The following is an 18,710-nucleotide window of genomic DNA, read 5'->3' on the forward strand; positions in this document are numbered from 1 at the left end:
TGCACCATCTTGGGGCTGAGAAAACAGTCAGAGCCCTTTCACACACACTGCTGCCTGCCTGTCCTTTGGCCCAGCCGCTTCAGGAAGGCCCCTTTTCCTCTCCTGCCTGGAATTCCTCTTTTTTTTTTAAAAAAAAAAAGCAGTACTGAAAGGCAGTAATTATGAATCTTTTGTTGTACACAATCTCTGCCACACTCCTGGGGTTGCAAAGTTACTTTCTACTGCCAGGCACATGGGGCTTGGCCTTTTTCATTTATTGGAACATTTACAGTCAGAAAGAGAGGGGGGTGTCAGGAGAGCCATAGAGACAGGCCTGCAGAGGGAGAGACCTAAAGAGAGGAGGGCTGAAAGCAAGATCAGAGCTCTCAGAGAGAGAGGCAGGCAGAGGACAGGAGGAGAAACCGGAAGTGGAAAAAAAAACCACGAAACAGTGAAAGCCCGAGAGGCAGCTGGGATCCAGAGGAGCAGGAAGGAGACACAGAGCCTGGGGCCAAGAGACGGGAGAGGAGGAGGGAGATAAACAACAGGGGGATGAGACAGAGGCAGAAAAGATTCACACGTATGAACCCGCGCGAAACGGGGAGAGAGGGAAGGACTGTGAGCCGCGTGACCCCCAGTTCTCCAAGTCCTGCGGAACCTGCACACAGACCAGCCCGGAATGTTAATTATAAGCTGCTCCTCAACAATCCTGAAAGCTGGCTGGTTCCCTGAAAGGAGGAGCTGGGAGGGAACGTGCACGCAGCATGGAGCGCCTCCCTGCCCTTCCCAGGGAAGGGAAACAGCGGAACTTTTGGTGGATCACAGAGAGAGGAGCAAGACAGTGTCCCTCGGGGCGGTTAGCATCCCTGGGAGATCGCAGAAGAGAGGCTGGCCAGTTGAGCAGAGGAAAGCCTGGGTGGAGAAACCAGGGAAGAGGATGCTGGGGGTGGGGGGGTGGGGAGGGTTGGGGGAGGAGGGAAGGAGGAGGGAGGCAGAAGAGACGGGAGAACCCTCGAGTTCCCCCTACGCTACCCCGCCTTTTACAGGGATTAATCTTCTGTCTCTGCTGTCCTGAGATGAAGTAGCGCCTCCCTCAACTCCACCCAGTACATTCTTTCAAACATATTACTACCTTCCTTCAAACCAGTACCGGGTCACCAGCCGGGTTCAAACAGAAAAACCTGACTCTTCTCTTCAAGCGCCCCATGGAAAGTGAGAATGCAACTCCCTTCCGGGTGATGAGACTCATCCCTCTACTCCTGGCCCTTCAGCCCACCTCCTCTCCACACTCCACAGCCCCAGACCCTCCAGGTAAGATCTATCTTCGGATCAGGTGGGGAGATACCGCAGGGGCTCCAACTGCTTCTGTCTGCCCCCCTCTTGGTGGAAGGCCCCCATTTGCCTCAGCCTCTCCTCTGCCCAGGTGCCCAGGAAGCCCCCACAGCCACCTCCCTCCCCTCTGTCCCCAACCAGCTGTAAGTCACTGCTCAAATGGGGAAAGGAGGCCGGAAGTGCTGGCGTGGTTTATGGTCGGGGCCTGAGGGGCTGCAATGGGAAATCCTTTGATGGATGGAGGGCAGAGAGAGACCCTGGTCTCCTGAAGTTCCCCAAGACTGGGGAAGCTGGATTGCAATGGACCTGGGCCTTTCTTGCCCTCTGTGCCCTGAGGCCCCAGGCTTCAACAGCTTCTCTGAGATCCTGGTATGGTTTGGGCGCTCTGCAGGACACCCTCCCACACACAGGTCTCCAAAGGCTCTCATCCCACCCTTGCATCCCCTTTGCATCCTGACACAGGTGCACACTGCCCAGAACCATCCAGCCAGGTGTGCATACAAGGTGGGTGAACACAGGCTGGAGTCCGTCAGTGCATGGGTATATGCCAAACACACACACACACACACACACACACACACACACACACACACACCTGTCTGCCTGCAGACAGAAATGCCCGAAAAGAGAGCAGTCAAGCACACAGGCCTGCATAGGCAGCCAACCCAGGGCTCCATAAATACAAATTAAATTAAATATGCACAAGCCCACTCATGGCAAGTCATCAAGCCCCTGCTCTGACCAAGGCAAGGGTGCTGGGCTTAGCAGCCGCTGCACAGCTAAGAAGCCTTTGATTCGACAAATAATTACACTTCTTCCCCATTAAAGGAAAGGCTTTGAAGAGTTAAAGTCTTGGACACAGAGTCAGTGACCACCCTGGGGGACGGGGCCGCAGGTCAAGCGCTCCCTTCCCTGCTCCTGTCAGGCCAGGAATGTCCCTGTCCCTGAGGCCTTGAAGGGCGTGGAAAGTTATGGTCGTGGCAGGCTGAGGCAGGGTCAGTGGGTTCCATGAGGCCATTGCCTGGTGGTGGGAGGGCTGCCCAGAGATCTCAGGGCGAATGGTCTGAACACAGCATCGGTCCATCTTGGGGGTCTCTCATCTCTCTTTAAGGTCCCTCACTGTCTTTCCTTTATAGTGGCCTCCCAAGAGCCTGTCAGGCTAACCCCGTCCAGTGTTAATGATATGGCCTTTCTCCTCTTCCTGGGACATTCCTGTAGTCAAGAGAAGGCATCTAGGCAGGACCCTGCTCTGTTGATACATAAGCTGGGCTGATTTAGGAAAGACTGGGCTTCCCAGGTGGCCCTAGTGGTAAAGAACCCGCCTGCCAATGCAGGAGACATAAGAGATGTGGGTTCGATCCCTAGTCGGGAAGATCCCCTGGAGGAGGGCATGGCAACCCACTCCAGTGTTCCTGCCTAGAGAATCCCATGGACAGAAGGGTCTGGGGGGCTATGGCTCATGGAGTCACAAAGAGTCGGACACGACCAAAGTGACTTAGCACACAGGCACCGAGGCCCTGGAGATTCAGGACAAGCCCTTCCTCCACCCAGCTCATCGCCTTCCTCTCCTGAGTGTAAATAACGCTTCTTAAGGCCCGTTCTTGAGAGAAAGAAAGCATACCTGCCCTGTCTTACTTCTACTGTCTCAGCTCAGCGTGGTCCTCAGGCAGAGGGGGTCTCCAAGACACTTCTCAACTGGTCTTTCTACTCCAGGGCACCTGCCAGTCCCCGCTCAAAAGCCTCCCATGTTGATTTTAAATACAATTAAATCTGAAATGAGCAATTTTCTGCAAAGGTCACTGCAACTCTCAGAGTGGTCTGCACTGCCTGGTGACCCCGGGGAAGTAGTGTAGTCAGTCCCAGAGGGGTGGAGAGGGAAGAAGGAGCACATGAGGAGGAAGGCCTCCTAGCCTGCAGTCCAGCTCTCTGCCAGCCCCTGCACACACCCATCTGAGCCTCCTTCTCTTCCTATGATCAGAGGATCACTACACACGCACCATAGGTCATCAGAGTTAGAAAGAACCTCAGAGGTCACTCAAACCCCTTCCTTTACAGATGAGAAAGCCAAAGTCCCGGATCTTCTCTGGTGGCCAGTGGCTAAGACTCCATGCTTCCAATACAGGGGGCCCAAGTTCGATCTCTGGTCAGGGAACCAGATCCTACATGCTGCAACTAAGACCTGGTGTGGGCAAATAATAAATATACTTAAAAAAAGAAAACCAAAGTGATATAACTTGTGACATAACTGGTCTAAGGGTGCACAGCCAGTCACGGGGCAGAGCTGAGGCCCAGACCTCCTCCATGTCATCAGTGTTTTTTCTTTAAATGTTGGTTTCTAAAACATAGCAAGTCTCTCCCCTGCATTCTGAAAAATTATTATTTACAAATACTCAGCCCCTTTGTCCAGGCTGTTTCCTCTGCTTGGCAAGCCCTCTCGCTCACGCTCTTCCAAACATTCCTGTCTGGCAAGCTTCCATTCATATTTCAAAGCCAAGTCGAAATGTCACCTGCTTCTCCATTCACTCACCTGCTCCATTCTCTTTACTCCCACCCAACAACTACAGATGGAACCACTCCTTTCCTGGGTCTCAGTAGCACTTCTTATGCCTCTACTGGGCACATAACAACTCGGGTCGACTAGTTACATGCCCACTGCTTTCCCAGAGCCATGAACTCCTTCTGGGGCCGGGAGTTGGGGAATCACAGTAGAGTCTATCACAATGCTTGGTTCAACTGACATTACTAATTGAATATCAGTTGTCTGCGTCACTGGACTGTGGAGGGGAGGGACAGTTTGAGAACCATCCTCAAGATTTCAAGGCCAGCTTTCTCAAAATATCACTCAGACTGGGGATGATGACCTTGTGTATAGGGCTTTCCCTCTATGTATCTTTACATCTGTGAGGACTCCAAGCATCACCCAGCAAATTCAACCAGGGAAGGATGGATCCAGGGAAAGGCATGTTTCAAAGGAGAGAGCTACTAGGTGACCTAAGAGGATAGCTTCATCCTTTTCTATTGGGATAGGGTTGAGACAGAAGTAGTCCTTGGCCTGAGGCCCCAGACACTGGTCTGCACTTGCTGTCACTTGGGCCTGTGATGAGCAGGCCTGTTCTTTCCTCCTCTCTTTCCCCAGGCTGGTCATCGAAGCCTCATATACACAGAGAGGTGTTGAGACCACAGATGCACCCCAACTCAGTACTGCAGCCAGAAAACTGGGCTAAAAATCAAGTTTGAGGTTGGGGTTCAGGACAGAGTTTGAGTAAGATTAGCGAGAGCAGGTTAGGGTTAGATTTGAGAGGCTGGCTAGCACCACTCAAAGGAAGTTCCCAGACTCGTGAAACTCTCAGTCTGACCAGGAGACAGAAGGCGTATATACAAAAACAGACATCAGGGCCCAGCAAATAAACAGGAATGCGTGCTCAGTCATTTGCAACTCTTTGCAACCCTATGGACTGTAGCCTGCCAGCCTCCTCTGTCCATGGGATTCTCCAGGCAAGAATACTGGAACGGGTTGCCATTTCCTTCTCCAGGGGATCTTCCCAAACCAGGGATTGAACCCATGTCTCTTGCATCTCCTGCACTGGCAAGAGAGTTCTTTACCACTAGCAGATTAACAGGACTAATCTATGAATGGAGAGGATGGGCAGAGGGAGGAAGCCTCTGAAGGAGGGTAGTGAACAAGAGTGGCTGAGGGTTCTCTGACCTTTCTGCTTAAGCTGGTGGTGAGCCCAGCAATGTGAGTCCTCTCTCTAAAGTTCCTGGTGGCACTCAGTTATATCGCTCTGTGTGTGTGTCTGTATGTCTGTACATGTGCCTATGTGTGTGTGTGTGTTTCTGTTTGGCAGAACAGGGAGAGATGGGATGGAAATGGGACAGGACATTCAGAGATGAAAGACTAATTTCCTGTTAATGGCTGGTTGCTAGGCAACCAGCTTCTTTCTGCCTGCTGCCCTCAAAATTGGACTGCAGAATTTTTAGTGTTAAAGCACCTCCCATGGAAACTCAGTGCTGTGAGAGGCCAACCAGTCCCTACCCAGCCATGCCCTGTTCCAGCCTGCGGAGTGACAGAGCAGGGCATGTACGCCAGGAATCAAAGTCAAAGACACAGTCAGCCCCACAGCCCACCAGGGTCTCTCATTCTGGCTTTCCTGCCGTCTCCTCCACAGGCAGCTGTGTGCACACACACAAGCACACTCACGTGTTTATGGAGCACTGGAGTACATGCATAGACATGGACTAGACCCTGTGTGCGTGCTAAGTCGCTCAGTTGTGTCTGACTCTTTGCCGCCCTATGAACTGTAGCCCACCAGGCTCCTCTATCCACGGGACTTCCCAGGCAAAAATACCGGAGTGGGTTGCCATGTTCTTCTCCGGGGGATCTTACCGACTCAGGGATAGAACCCGTACCTCCCGCATTGCAGGCAGGTTCTTTACCGTCTGAGCCACCAGGGAAGCCTGAACTAGACCCTGGCTCACCCAAAATAATAACAATAGCAATAATAAGCTGCTACTGTATTTAGATACTTACCATGTGCCGAGTATTTTGTTAGGAGCTTTGTATTAATTTCCTTTGTTATTTTTCTCTATGGCCTTATGAACCATGTTATCCTCCTCACTTCACAAAGGAAGGAAGCAGGAAAACTTTAGGGATCAGAGCGCTAATTTGGAGATGTTACGGAAATCCAAGACTGAGGGAGGGCCACCCCGAAATGACTCCAAGAAGGATGCCCCTCTGCATCCCTTGTTCCTACCCTCTGTGAGTCCTTCTGATGCTACTTCTATCTGGAAGGTAAGAGTCCTAAGAGCAGGTGTTCCTTTCCTCTATCCAAATAGCCCAGACCTCAAGAGACCCCCTGTTCTCTGCCATCCTCCACCTGAGTCACTGGACCTACGACTGAAGCTCAAGCTGGTTTGTGCCTTTGCATAAGGGACAGCGGTTTATACCAAGTATTCTGTGCCCCCTCTATCAGAATCATAATTTACTTAGAATGGAAATATGCCACTTAAGCAAAGAAACAAACAAACTGACTGTTCTCAGACTTCCTTACAGATGGAGATGGCTAATAAAATAGAAGGGGAAGTCATTGTTGGGGTTTTTGGAAAAGGTTTTTAGAGGAGATCCTCTGTGTAGAGAAAAGGGAGCCCCGGGCACTGTTGGTGGGAAGGTACACGGGCACAGCCTTTATGGAAAATGGTCAGAGGCCCCTCAAAAATTACAAACAGAACATGCTATTGATCCACCAGTCTCACTTCTGGGTGTATATCCAAAGGAAATGAAATCACTATTTAAAGAGATATCTGCATCCCTATGTTTCTTGCAGCCTTATTCACAACAGCCGAGCTATGGAATCAAACTAAGTGTCTGTTAACAGATAAACGGATAAAGAAAATGTAGTGTATGTATACAATGGAATATTATTCAGCCATAAAAAGAAAGAAATTTTGCTGTTTGCAACAACATGGATGAAACCAAAGGACATTAGGCTAAGTGAAATTAGCCAGACAGAGAAAGACCAGTACTGTGTGGTATCACTTACATGTAGAATCTCAAAAAAGAAAATGTCTAATTCACAGATACAGAGTAAACTGGTGTTGCTAGGAGCTGGGGTTGTGGAGCGGGGGGAGGCCAGTAGGGAAACGGAGAGAGGTTGGTGAAAGGGTACAAACTTCCAGTTATAAGATGATGAATAAGTTCTGAGGATCTAGTATACAGCATGGTAATTATAGTTAGTAAAATTGTATCCCACACTTAAAATTTGCTAGGAGAGTAGATCATCAGCATTCTCACAAAAACAAAAGAAAAATACCAAAATAAGTGATTATGAAAGGTGATGGATATGCTAATTAACTTGATTGCGGGAATCATTTCATATACGTACGCATGTCAAATCATCACATTGTACACTTTAAATACTATATTACCATTTTGTCAATTATACCTCAATAAAGCTAGAAAAAATGAAATAGAATAAATTTTAAAAGGGGGATTCCTCAGCTGATACATGCTCCTTTGCCTTCCCCAAATCCTCCCACTTCCTGCCCGGAACTCCTACATGATGGCTGGAATTCTAGCAGCCCCCTTGTTATGAGGTGACCTTGAGGAACAGAAAGATGAATGGAAACTGGGACACTGATGGCACCCTTGAGTGGTGCCCTCAGTCAAGGAGCCCTCTTGCCTGGTCTGGATTGCTGACCCCCACGGCTTCTTTTAAGTGGTGCTAGTGGTAAAGAATCAGCCTGCCAATGCTGAGTTCAATCTCCGGGTCGGGAAGATCCCCTGGAGTAGGAATTGGCACCCCACTCCATTATTCTTGCCTGGAAAATTCCATGGACAGAGGAGCTACAATCCATGGGGTCGCAAATAGTCAGACAGCTGAGCAAATGAGCATCACAAAAGCACCACGGTTTCTTTCACATGAGAGAAAAGCAAGCCCTAACTTATTTAGACCAGCATTTGGGTGTTCTGTTGTGTGACTAAACCTCATACTAACAGATACATCAGGTCTCCAAAAACAGAAGGTGTTACGCTTCCTTGACCCCTGGGAGCAGGGCTGAGTTGAGGTGAGCTGGGATCCCCACCTTGGCATGTGAGATTCTTTATCACAAGTCAGAGTCTGCCCATCACTGCCTTCTAGGAAAACGCCCAGCTGCTCCTGGGTCTCAGACTTTCCCACTATAAATCCTGCCCTCCCTGAGGCTGGTCCTGTGGCCTCTCCCGCTCCCTCCCTGGTGAGACCTTCATGAAATCTCCTGAAGCAGTTAAAGACATAACAAGTGTGAGGTACAGATGCTGAACCGTACCACAGTTCCATCCTCAGCCTGTGGGACACAGGGATTGGTCAGCCATTTTCTGGAAGGTCAGAGATGAAGAGAGAAGGTTTGGGAAATACCAGAGGGGACCCCTGACCTGAGTTGGGCTGAGTCAGGGAGTGAGAGGCTCGATCAGTCAACACTTGAATAGGGAGCAGCCCTATGTTGTTTTCCACTCAGGCCTCTACTGGGAAAATTGAGTGAACCAGAAGAACAGGGGTTGGGGGCTGGGAGCGGCAGATTGGTGGTTGGGAGACCTAAGTGAAAAATCCTAGTTCTTAACTTGACCAGATAACGGGGGCCTGGGCCAGGTAAGCTATGGAGTCCTCCTTCTCTACGGACAGTGCTTCCGCGCCCCCTGCTTTAAGGAGCTTATTATCCAGCACTCAGGATTTCCTCTCCCTCGCTGTTCTCCACACCGGCCCCTTTGGTGTCCTGCACACACTCCAGGAACGTCCTCACCTTTGCCTGTGCCAGGCCCTCCCCTTGGACCACTAGCCCTCCGGAACCCCACACATCCCGGCGCGTCCCCTCACTCTGGTGTCTGCTTAGGTATTATTCCCTCAGAGAGGCCCTTCCTGGGCACCCTTATCCCAGGGAGCACCCTGACCACCCTCATCTCTCACCTTGCTTTGGATTTCTTTATTGGTGAACATTTCTTTGTTCGCATATGATCTTTCTCTCCCATGGGAAGCTAAGCTTCACCAAGACAGAGATTTTGTCTATTCTGGTGCATTGCCGAATACTCAGCACCTTCAACAGCTCTTAGAAGGCATTTTAACAAGTAGTTAAAGGACAGAGTGAGTGCATGCACAGATATCTGTATACACTACATGTGTATATATAACACACACACACATCACACACACATAGTACGGACACACATCTATTAGCCTTTTGGTGTGAGGAGATGCTCCAAAATTCTATTCCAGAACCTCTCAGAATTACACCAGCTGGAAAGGCAATTCCAGAATCTTATTCCTAGCAGATGCCAGCCTGCATAACAAAACACATGGAGTATGGCAATGAAATTTAATGTTCAAATTGCAGAATAAAATATTTGTATTTACATGCCTTTTATATTCTATGTGTAATAAAAGTCGCAGCATTTTCAAGGATGCTTTTCTTATTCAGCTTGTAGCTGCTCGCCCCACCCCTCACCCCACACTTCTTCTGGTTCTGCAAGAGGCTCCACTAGCAATGCCTATGAAGAAACATCTGGAAAAAGAGGGATGGACACTTTATTTGATCAGTTCAGGGAGCCACGGAGCCAATGGCAACTTTCTTGGATGATTCCTCGTCTCCCCTGGTTGTGGGGAACAGAAGGGAGCCCAGAGGAGACAAAATATGTTTGCAGGACTTAAGTTTCCATTTCCTCCTCCCTTTCTTTTTTATGCCACATAATTAATTAGTTCATATTTGCTAGTAGTAAAGAGAACTAAGTCAAAAGAACAGAGCTTCTCTTTGGGACAATCTTCCCATTTCATGGATAAATATTGGTATTGTGTTACAGAATAAAATAATTTGCCTATTTTGAATGCTCATTAAGAGCTGTTAAGCTTTATCTTTTATTAATAGACTAATAATTCATTTGATTAAAAAAATTAAATATAGTACCACTAATGAACTCAATTTAAGTAATTAATTATACTGTAAGTGGAGAGGGCCTAAAGTAGAGAATTGTGTCTTGCTGAGTGTTTTGAAAAACTGAGTGTGTGAAAAAAAGAATACTACGCATGGTCAGATCCAAGGTTACATATGATGAAGATGTGTGTACTGAGCCCTGACTCTCCTGGGAAAGTGACTTCAGACTCTACGGATTACCACATGCATGACTGGTTACCCAGGGAGGCCAGAGCTAACCAGACCCAGGCAAGAACAGGAGGAGAATGAGGCAAACAATCTTTGTCATTGGACCACATTCAATTACTTGTGTGGGTCCCAACTTTCCCACCCCTGGACACTTGGTTTGGTGGTTTAATCACTAAGCCATGTCCAACTCTTGTGATCCCATGGACTACAGCCTGCCAGGCTTCTCTGTCCATGGGATTTCCCAGGCAAGAATACTGGAGTGGGTCGCCGTACTAATCCCTGGGCTTTAGCATATACAATTCTCAGAGAGGCCCTTCCTGAACTTGACCCTTGCATGCCACCCCTATGGAGCTAGCCAACTCCGTGAAGTCCCAGAGCGGCCTCAGTCACCTTGCTTATCAGAAACTCTGATATCAGTGCTGCTCACATTTCCATGTTTGCACAAAGCATTAATTGGAGATGTTGTTAAAAACTCAGATTTGAATTAGCAAGGCTGGGGTGAGCGTGGGAGTCTTCATTTCTGACAAGTCACAGCTATTACACGTGCTCCAGGGACTCATTTATTTTCCCTGGAGGCTCCACTCTCTCAGCCGCACATGGTCAACCCCAAGTCTTCTTACAACCCTGGCCTTTAGGCTCAGGGCTCATTCTGCTGGCTGAGGGTGGGATAGATTGGAGCATGGCAATCTCTTAATTAGTGCTGAGTGACCAACTATCTACTGGGAGCTGGATATGGAGCAGGGCAAGCTGGATATGGAGCAGGGCAATCCTCCTGCCCCAGGTAGTTCATAAACCCTTAAGTAAGAAGCCAGGATTGCAAGGAGATCAAACCAGTCCATCCTAAAGGAAAAATCAGTCCTGGATATTCATTGGAAGAACTGGTGCTGAAGCTCCAATACCTGATGGGAAGAACTGACTCATTGGAAAAGACCCTGATGCTGGCAAAGATTGAAGGCAAGAGAAAAAAGGGATAACAGACGATGGGATAGTTGGGTGGCATCACTGACTCAAAGGACATGAGTTTGAGCAAGCTCCAGGAGTTGGTGATGGACAGGGAAGCCTGGCGTACTGCAATCCATGGGGCTGCAAATAGTCAGACATGACTGAGTGACTGAACTGAACTGAACTGAACTGAAGAAGCCAGGACAATCAGCATGTGATGTCTGGTGTGGAGGAGATCTGCAGGGCCCGGAATCTTATGGAAAGAGTAGTTATCATGACCCAGGGCTTCAATCAAGGACCCAAGGAAGAAACCCTTAAGAGGAGACAGGAGGAGACGAGTTGGTGTTGGCCAGGGGGAGTGGGGTGGGAATGGAGGGGGAGAGAGTTTTAATGGCAAGAACATGTTCAAAGGCTTGGAGTGGGGAGAAGCCCATTCTCTTTCCAGTAGCTCCGGCTCCCAAACCCTGTTCTGCAAAGCATCCCCACCTCCAATCCTTTGAACCCCTAGTGCTTTGCTTCCTCCTTTCCCATGTCATGCAGCTTTCTCCCCTCTGATGTGATATCTATGAGTGAACTTGTTTAATTATCACTGTTGGCCAACGTTCCTGAAGGCAGGAGTAAGAGCTGACTGGCGGTGTGACTTTCAGCAAGTGCAGGCAAGTCCCACGTCACTGGGGTGTGAGCATCGGCTGGGTCCCCGCTTGCGGGGCACCTCGCACCATGCCAGGCACCCATCAGGGGCTCAGAAAACGCTACAGGACACAGAGCATGACTAAAATGCATATTCTGGAGCTGGGCCGCTCAAGTCCTGCAATTTCCGTTTGTGTGACCTTGGGCTACTTAACTTCTTTGGTTGGCCATCTCCTCATCCATAAAACCAGGGAAATACCCAGCTGATAGGTTTATAAGCTTTAACAAGATACTATATGAACTGTATATGTGTATATAAGAGCTGCCTAAAGTATAAATCCAGTGGTAGCTGTTGTTACTTGCCATTATGTGCCTATCTGGAAGCTGGGATCAAACTGTCCTCACATCCCAAAAGTCCTCTACAATCACCTCCCTTGGTGGTTCAATGGTTAAGATTCCAAGTTTCCAATGCAGAGGTTGTGGGTTCAGTCACTGGTGGGATCCCATTTGCCACACGGCATGGCCAACCGTGTAAGGAAGAAAAAAAAAACAAGTCTTCTACAAGTTTTGCTCAGCTCTGATTCTGAAATCCACTACCATTCTCATAAGCAGCTAACCTGGGGCAGTGCTGGGAACCTTTCCCTTACCCAGTTCTCCTTCCCAGAAGTCTCGGCTGATCACTAGCCCTGCCTGTTGTCTGAGCAATCAACATATCAGCGATGCTCCTGCCTTCCTGAGTGAACCCAACAGGCTTCCTTGAATCTCTAAGGTACATTAAATTGCATCCAGAAGAGTGATGATGTTCTCTAGGTTTTGCTGCATGTTATTTATGTTTGAAAACTCAAAGAGTGTGATACTTAGGGTGAATCTGTCCTCAGAAGAAGCAGGGTTTAGAAGTTGCACAGGTTGAAGGTCAAATCCCAGTTTGGCCACTTCCCATGAGGGTTACCCCCACAGCAGAGGGTGGCAGGCTGCCCTGGGGAGTCAGAATGCCCGGCTCCTGCTCCAGCTCCCTGCTAACAAAGGGCATGCCTCAGGCAAATCAGTTTTCCTTTCTGAGTTTTAGCTCCCTGATCTGGAGAGTTGGACTAATAACGACACCTTCTGCAAGGGTTCTTGAGAATTAAGTGAGATAGTCAGTGGCCGGACACCTGACCTGAAGTTAGACCGTATTATTAGCAGGCTTTCCTCTTCCACCCACCCCTCCAGCTGGTCTTGGAGCCTGCAGAACCTGCAGGAGGAAGAGAGGCACAGTGTTATGGGCGGGAATGGGCACCCAGGCGAACCTGTACCCTGCCTCTCTTGTTCGGAAGCATTGGCTGCAGGTATAAAACAGCTTAAAGAGGTGGAAAGTGCCGGCCCTTGAAAGGACTTGATGGAAGATGACAAGGGCCCCTGTGACAGGAGCCCCCTGGGGAGCAGTCTTGGGGAGACACTTTGGGACAGAAAATTCACTGCCCCTGGTCCTAGCACCTTCTAATGGGAAGTTGTCGGGGGCTGGGAAGAGGAAGATTTATTCTGGGTAGAAAATTGCATCCCTCTCCATGGTGGTATTTCTTCTGCCTCCCTTGAAATGTAAAAGCCAGATCCAACAAACTGTGGCCTCTGAACTCAGACGTCCAATTTACATATAAATGGAGACCAGGAGCTTCAGAGGGAAAAGGATGTTGGGGACATTGTCCCTGGAGGACAGAGCCTCTGGGAAAATCCAGAAGAGCATCCCAAGAGAAAAGGACAGAGGAGGCTCCTGAGGCTGCACTTGTGTGTCTAGGCAGGGGGCCCCTTGCCAAGGTCCAAACGGCCAGAATCTGGGACCTTCTCGTGTCTGTGGCTTCCCAGATAGTTCCCTGCCCTGTGGTCAATGACAGCCCTAAAGTTAACAGGAACGCAGAATCTGCGACATGCAGCGTCCAACACTGACTGCTTCACACTCACCAACCACTTCGCTCTCAAACGGACACCGCCACCATTTTACAGATGAGGAAACTGAGGCTCAGAGAGGTGAAGCAATGTGCCCCAGGCAGCTCTGGCAGCTCTGAAGCACGAGAGAATGCAGCCTCCTAAGTGGCTGGTGACTGAAGCGGCTCCCAGCCCGGCCCCTCCCAGCCCTGCCAGCCCATTTCCTGTTGCTCCCATGAGCCTGCATCCTGCTCCACCACAGCTGGCACAAAGCCTTCCCACGAAGCTTTGGATTTACCAAATTAGTAAATTAGAGAAGAGATGTGGCTTTCATCTCGCCCATATAGAACTCTTGGGAAGAAAAAAAGAAAAAAACTTTCAGAAACCCTCACAGGGAAGGGGTGTCCGTCAACAGAGGCATGTCTTCTAATTAGGCAGAAATGAAAGGGGAAGGTAAACCAGCCCCAACCTTCTAATCAATTGGATGAATCAGAAGAATCATCAGTTTCTCATGGTTAAGAAGTTGGCTGAAGGAGAAGAAACACAGAGGCATCCAAGTAACCCATGGCTGTTTTTGCTTTTGTTTTTCTAAGGACTAATATCTTTCCTTTTGACACTTTTCTTTTGTTTAATCTGGGTGTGATTGAGGCTCTGCGTGGTGACGTCACATCTCAGAGCCCTCTTGTGCCTCCCCCCAAATATAAGAACACACAAAAATGCTTAGCTCATGCTTGCTGACAGCTGATTCTGTTTTTAAATGTCTTCCGGCTGTGGTGCAGCCTCTGCCAGGGGCAAAAGAAGTTCACAAGCACAGAATTATTGGCTGGAAGAGACCTTAGAAATCCCTTTGTCCACCTTCTCCTGTTACAAGGAAGGGTGTGCAGGAGGTGGGTGAGAGAACTTGCCGGGGGGCACACGGCCGGTTAGAGACCCAGCCAGGCCAGAGTCTCCTCACTCTCATGCCAGTGCACTTCTCCTCCAGCTGTTTGGTGATGGAGAGAAATCAGGAAGCTCATTAAAAACACACTCCATTAGCACACTCAGAAAACCTCATCAATTCTGAAAAGCAGGGGCCTATCCCTGCAGCCGGGGGAGAGTAAGTCCCCATCACTTTGTTTGCACTATCATAACATTTCTCTCTTTCTCTTTCTCTCTCTTCTTGGCTGTGCCCCCACGGCTTGCGGGACCTCAGTTCCCCAACCAGGGATTGAACCTAGGCCATGGCGGTGAAAGCCCGGAATCCTAACCACTAGGCCCCCAGGGAAGTCCCCATAACATCTCATTTTTAACCTAAATACTTTTCTCCATTAGAGTCCTGCAAGGACAGAACACACCTTGCTGCCACAGAGAGCTAGGACAGTGTCTTGTCACCAAGGAAAGGGGAGAACGGAGGCCAAGATGGCTGCAGGCTTACTTAACACCTGGTACTTTCGCCTCCTTAAACTTCACAGTAATCCAAGGGGTAGGGGTTTCTGAAATTCTGTTTTTATAGATGAGTATAAACTGAGACTAAGAGAAATTAGGTGACTTGCCCCCAGTCACACAACAAGTAAACGGCCAAGCTGGGTTTCAAAACCAGGTCATCCTGCTTAGCTCAGGATCCTGGGGACATATGGAATCCAGAGCTGTCCCCTGAAGGAAAAGCTGAGTGTAGTAGGAACAGCACTGGGCTTAGTGGTCAGGAGACCCAGACTGTGACTTTCCACGAGGCAGGTTCCATGCCGTCTAGTTGAGTACGTTGCCCAGTGTGTAGCGGTGGCACTGAAATATTTCTTGGATAAATAATTATCATTAGGTCTGACAAAGGATGTAGATACAGGATGTATATAAAGAACTCCTAAGACTCAATAATTAGGAGATAAACAATCTACTTTAAGAAGAAAAAAAGGCAAAGGAGTTTGATAGTTCACCAAAAGTCACAAGGAAAAAGGACTCAGCATCGTTACCCGTGAGAGAAATATGAATGAAAGCCATAACGAACCATCATCACACACCCACCAATTAAAACGTGAAAGAGACTAACAACACGAAGTGCTGATGAGAAGTGGAGCAACTGGAACTCACTGGCGCTCAGGGCAGGAATGCACATAGTACAGCTACTTTGGGAAAGGTCCACAAGTTTCTCGTAAAATGAAACTGACATCAAAGCCTATGACCCAACAATTCCTTTCTTGAGAATTTACCCAAGAGAAACGAAAACACACATCCTCAAAAAGACTTGTATGAAAACATTCATAGCACCATCATTCATAATCACTCAAAACTGAAAACAACCCACATTTTATTAACAACAGAGTAGATAACCAAATTGTGAAATTCACATCCTCTGGATGGTATTCAACAGAAAGGAATCAACTATTGATTCATGCAACAATACGGATGAATCTCAAAAACATGTGGAGTGAAAGAAGCACTGCTAAAAAGGGGATATACTGACTGGCTCCACTTACATGAAGTTCTAGAATAAGCAAAGTCAATGTATGGTGCAAAATATCAGAACAGCGGTTGCCTGGGAGTTTGAGGCAGGGATTGACTGAAGGAGAACAAAGGAACTTTCTAGAGTGATGGAATGTTTTGTGTCTTGGTAAGAAGTTGGGTTACTCAGCTGTTTACGATATGCAGGCTTGCCGGGGTCCAGCCCCGGTGGATCCAGGGTAATTCGAAGGGGAGACGGAGTAGGCGTCCTAGGAAAGAACTTATTTAACTAGAAGTATAAAGAGAGACTAGAAAGGAATAGTGTAGTAGAAAGATTAATGGAGAAAAGGAGGCTGAATAAGTTGGTTTACGTGGAATACCAATCACCACCTACGTAGGCCACAGGTGTCTTTCCATTCTCCCGAAGGAGAGGAGGCACTGAGGCCTCCCCAGTCTGATCTTAGAAGCCTACGCAAAATTAGCAGGCTTGGTGAGTACCCACGTACCAGATGGGAATTCAGCCAGAAGGGGAAAGAACGACACGGGGGAATCAGTCTTTCCAAAAACTGATCCCATTTCTTTATTTTTCAGGTTTGCTTATGTACTTTTTGTTATACATAGGGATGAATACAGAGTCACGCGGGGTCAGCAGACCTGACCCTTGTCACAATCAGGTGCTTCATATAAAATTATACAAAGGTCTTATGGGTTTTACATCATCTTCTGGCCATGAGGCCTGCTGACATTTTATGGCCCTTTCTGATAACGGTCAGTCAACCAGAACACTTGTTTTTTCCAGGGGTGATTTTTTCTTAAACCAAGTGCCACCTTCCAAATAAAGTTGCATTCCTATAGGGTGAGGGTGTAGTGGGTTACAATCAAGAAAGGAATTTACTTAACCTAAGGTTAACAAGATTAATCTTAAAGGTTAATACTTATTTCCCCTATATGCTAGTTATATTCATTATAGGGGCAAGGAATATGGAGATTTAGCAGCAAATATTGGCTCAACAAATGAAAAACCCTTCACCAATATAATTTCTAATCAATCTACTATACTATACTAATAATTTTCTAACTTCTCAAAAGAGTCTGTATATAGAAAGTTTAAAGCATCTCATGCCTCTCATGGTTGGGAGGCTGTAAACAATCACATGTAGCTGGACGAACCTGCTCAGGCAGGCTAGAGAACCTTCAGAGGAGTTTGTAAGTTGAAACACTCTTGTCACGCCCAGGAATCTTTATTAACTGGAGCTGCGACTTAACTCCTTCTCCGAGAGAAATGGTGATGGGGGAGAGCCCCCCATAAAGTCAGAAGTGTAGGTGAGAGCATAAAATAGACTCTGGTTTTGGGGGTAGATGCTCGGGAACAGGGGGTTTCCTGAGGCTTGATCTCGCCTTTGCGTAATGCCGAGCCTCCATCCTCATGACCTTTGCCAAGGGCAGAGTTTCTCGCGCTGGCTCCCGGCACAGGCTGAAGGGTTTATGGCTGGTGTTTGCCACTTTGAATGGCAGAAAATATAAGATGGATCAAGAGATGAATAAGGCAATACCATCCTTTCTCTCCTCCCACTCTCTAATCTCACGCTGGGGTTCCCCACTGGCTAAACTAGGAGATTGTGACCTGGGTTAGGGCTCAGGTAGAATTTTATCTGTGAGGTTTTATTTTTTCCATTAGAAAGAACTAAGGCATATATAATAAAATATTAACAGTTATACAAAAAATATGGATAAGAGATGAACAGATATGTGAAAAAAACAAATAGAGCAAAATGCTAGTGTAGAATCAAGATGGTAGTTATACGGGGTCCACTATGCATCTTATCTGCATGCTTGTTTTTTCATAATACAGTGTGGGGTACTACGAAGAAAAAATGAGTAGAACTTGGATTCCCCTCTTGGTTGTAATGCCTATAGCCTTTAAGGACTCAGTGGCCTCTCCCTGCCCACCTTTGCAGCCCCATTCCTCTTCACTCCACCTCTCACTCTCCGCACTGTGGCCTCAAGGATCTCCTTTCACTTCACCAAGCCCACTATGTACCACCTCGGGCCACAGGACCTTTGCTTATGCTCTCTCCTCTAGGAATCTCGCCTTGATTTTTTTTCTCAGATAATGTCTCAGACTTCAGCTCAGGTAGCACTTTCTTCTGGGTACTTCCTCCATCATCCACTTGCACCAGCTCCACCACTGTAATTCTTAGAGAAACATATGTTTTCTATCATAAGACTTATTGTTAAACCCTTAGTGTGACTATTCATTTCATCCCATGCCCCAGGAGACTGACAGTTCCATGACAGCAGGGCCTCAGCACACCGACACCCAGCACAGGGCGTGGCTGGAGCCCATGCCCACGAAGGCTCTGCAGAATTCATGAATTTCTCTAAGCAGCCTGTGGCCCCGCGAAAGACACAGCCTTTCTTCGCCCATTTTCTCGGCTATCGAATGAAGATTGGTGAAGAACAGCCTTTCTTTTTGCACAGAGCCATTTCAGACTAAATAGTCAGAAACTGCGTGTTTTTAAGTCAAAATGAAAACAACTTTAATGAATCCTACAGAAAACATAATGCATATTCCTTTCACTAAGATTATTCACTTTGTTGAATAAAAGAATTTCAATGAGAAAATTGATGCTGTTTTTTAGCCAATAAAATGTTCCTAGTTGGGTGCTTTGAAAAGAAGCCCCAAGGCTAAGAGGCAGTTCTCTAATCTCCCACCTCTTACAATTTAGAGGGCATTAGAATCACAAGGCTTATTCACAGCTATTGTCTCATTCCTTCTTCTAAAAAAGGCAGTGTTGTCATGCATTCCCTGAAGATGGTAACAGTGACTCGGAGAGGTAAAGTGATGTGCCCAAGATCACACAGCAAGTTGAGGACAGAATGCACTT

At 47.8% G+C, this 18,710-nt stretch overlaps 1 long non-coding RNA gene across 4 annotated transcripts; it reads left to right on the top strand.

Annotated features, from left to right (window-relative positions):
• Positions 1 to 424: 424 nt before the first annotated feature.
• LOC138425066 (uncharacterized) lies at positions 425 to 18,447 on the top strand. Of its 4 annotated transcripts, none has more exons than XR_011251082.1 (4): positions 425 to 559; positions 1,127 to 1,290; positions 5,940 to 6,103; positions 9,259 to 9,668. It is a non-coding gene; the product is annotated as an uncharacterized lncRNA (long non-coding RNA). The 4 variants fall into 4 exon arrangements; XR_011251081.1 differs by having other exon boundaries at positions 441 to 559; positions 1,026 to 1,290; XR_011251080.1 differs by lacking the exon at positions 425 to 559 and having other exon boundaries at positions 909 to 1,290.
• Positions 18,448 to 18,710: the final 263 nt, after the last annotated feature.

The sequence above is a fragment of the Ovis canadensis genome, chromosome 20 (assembly GCF_042477335.2).
Source record: "Ovis canadensis isolate MfBH-ARS-UI-01 breed Bighorn chromosome 20, ARS-UI_OviCan_v2, whole genome shotgun sequence".
In the NCBI taxonomy this organism is placed as follows: Eukaryota; Metazoa; Chordata; class Mammalia; order Artiodactyla; family Bovidae; genus Ovis; species Ovis canadensis.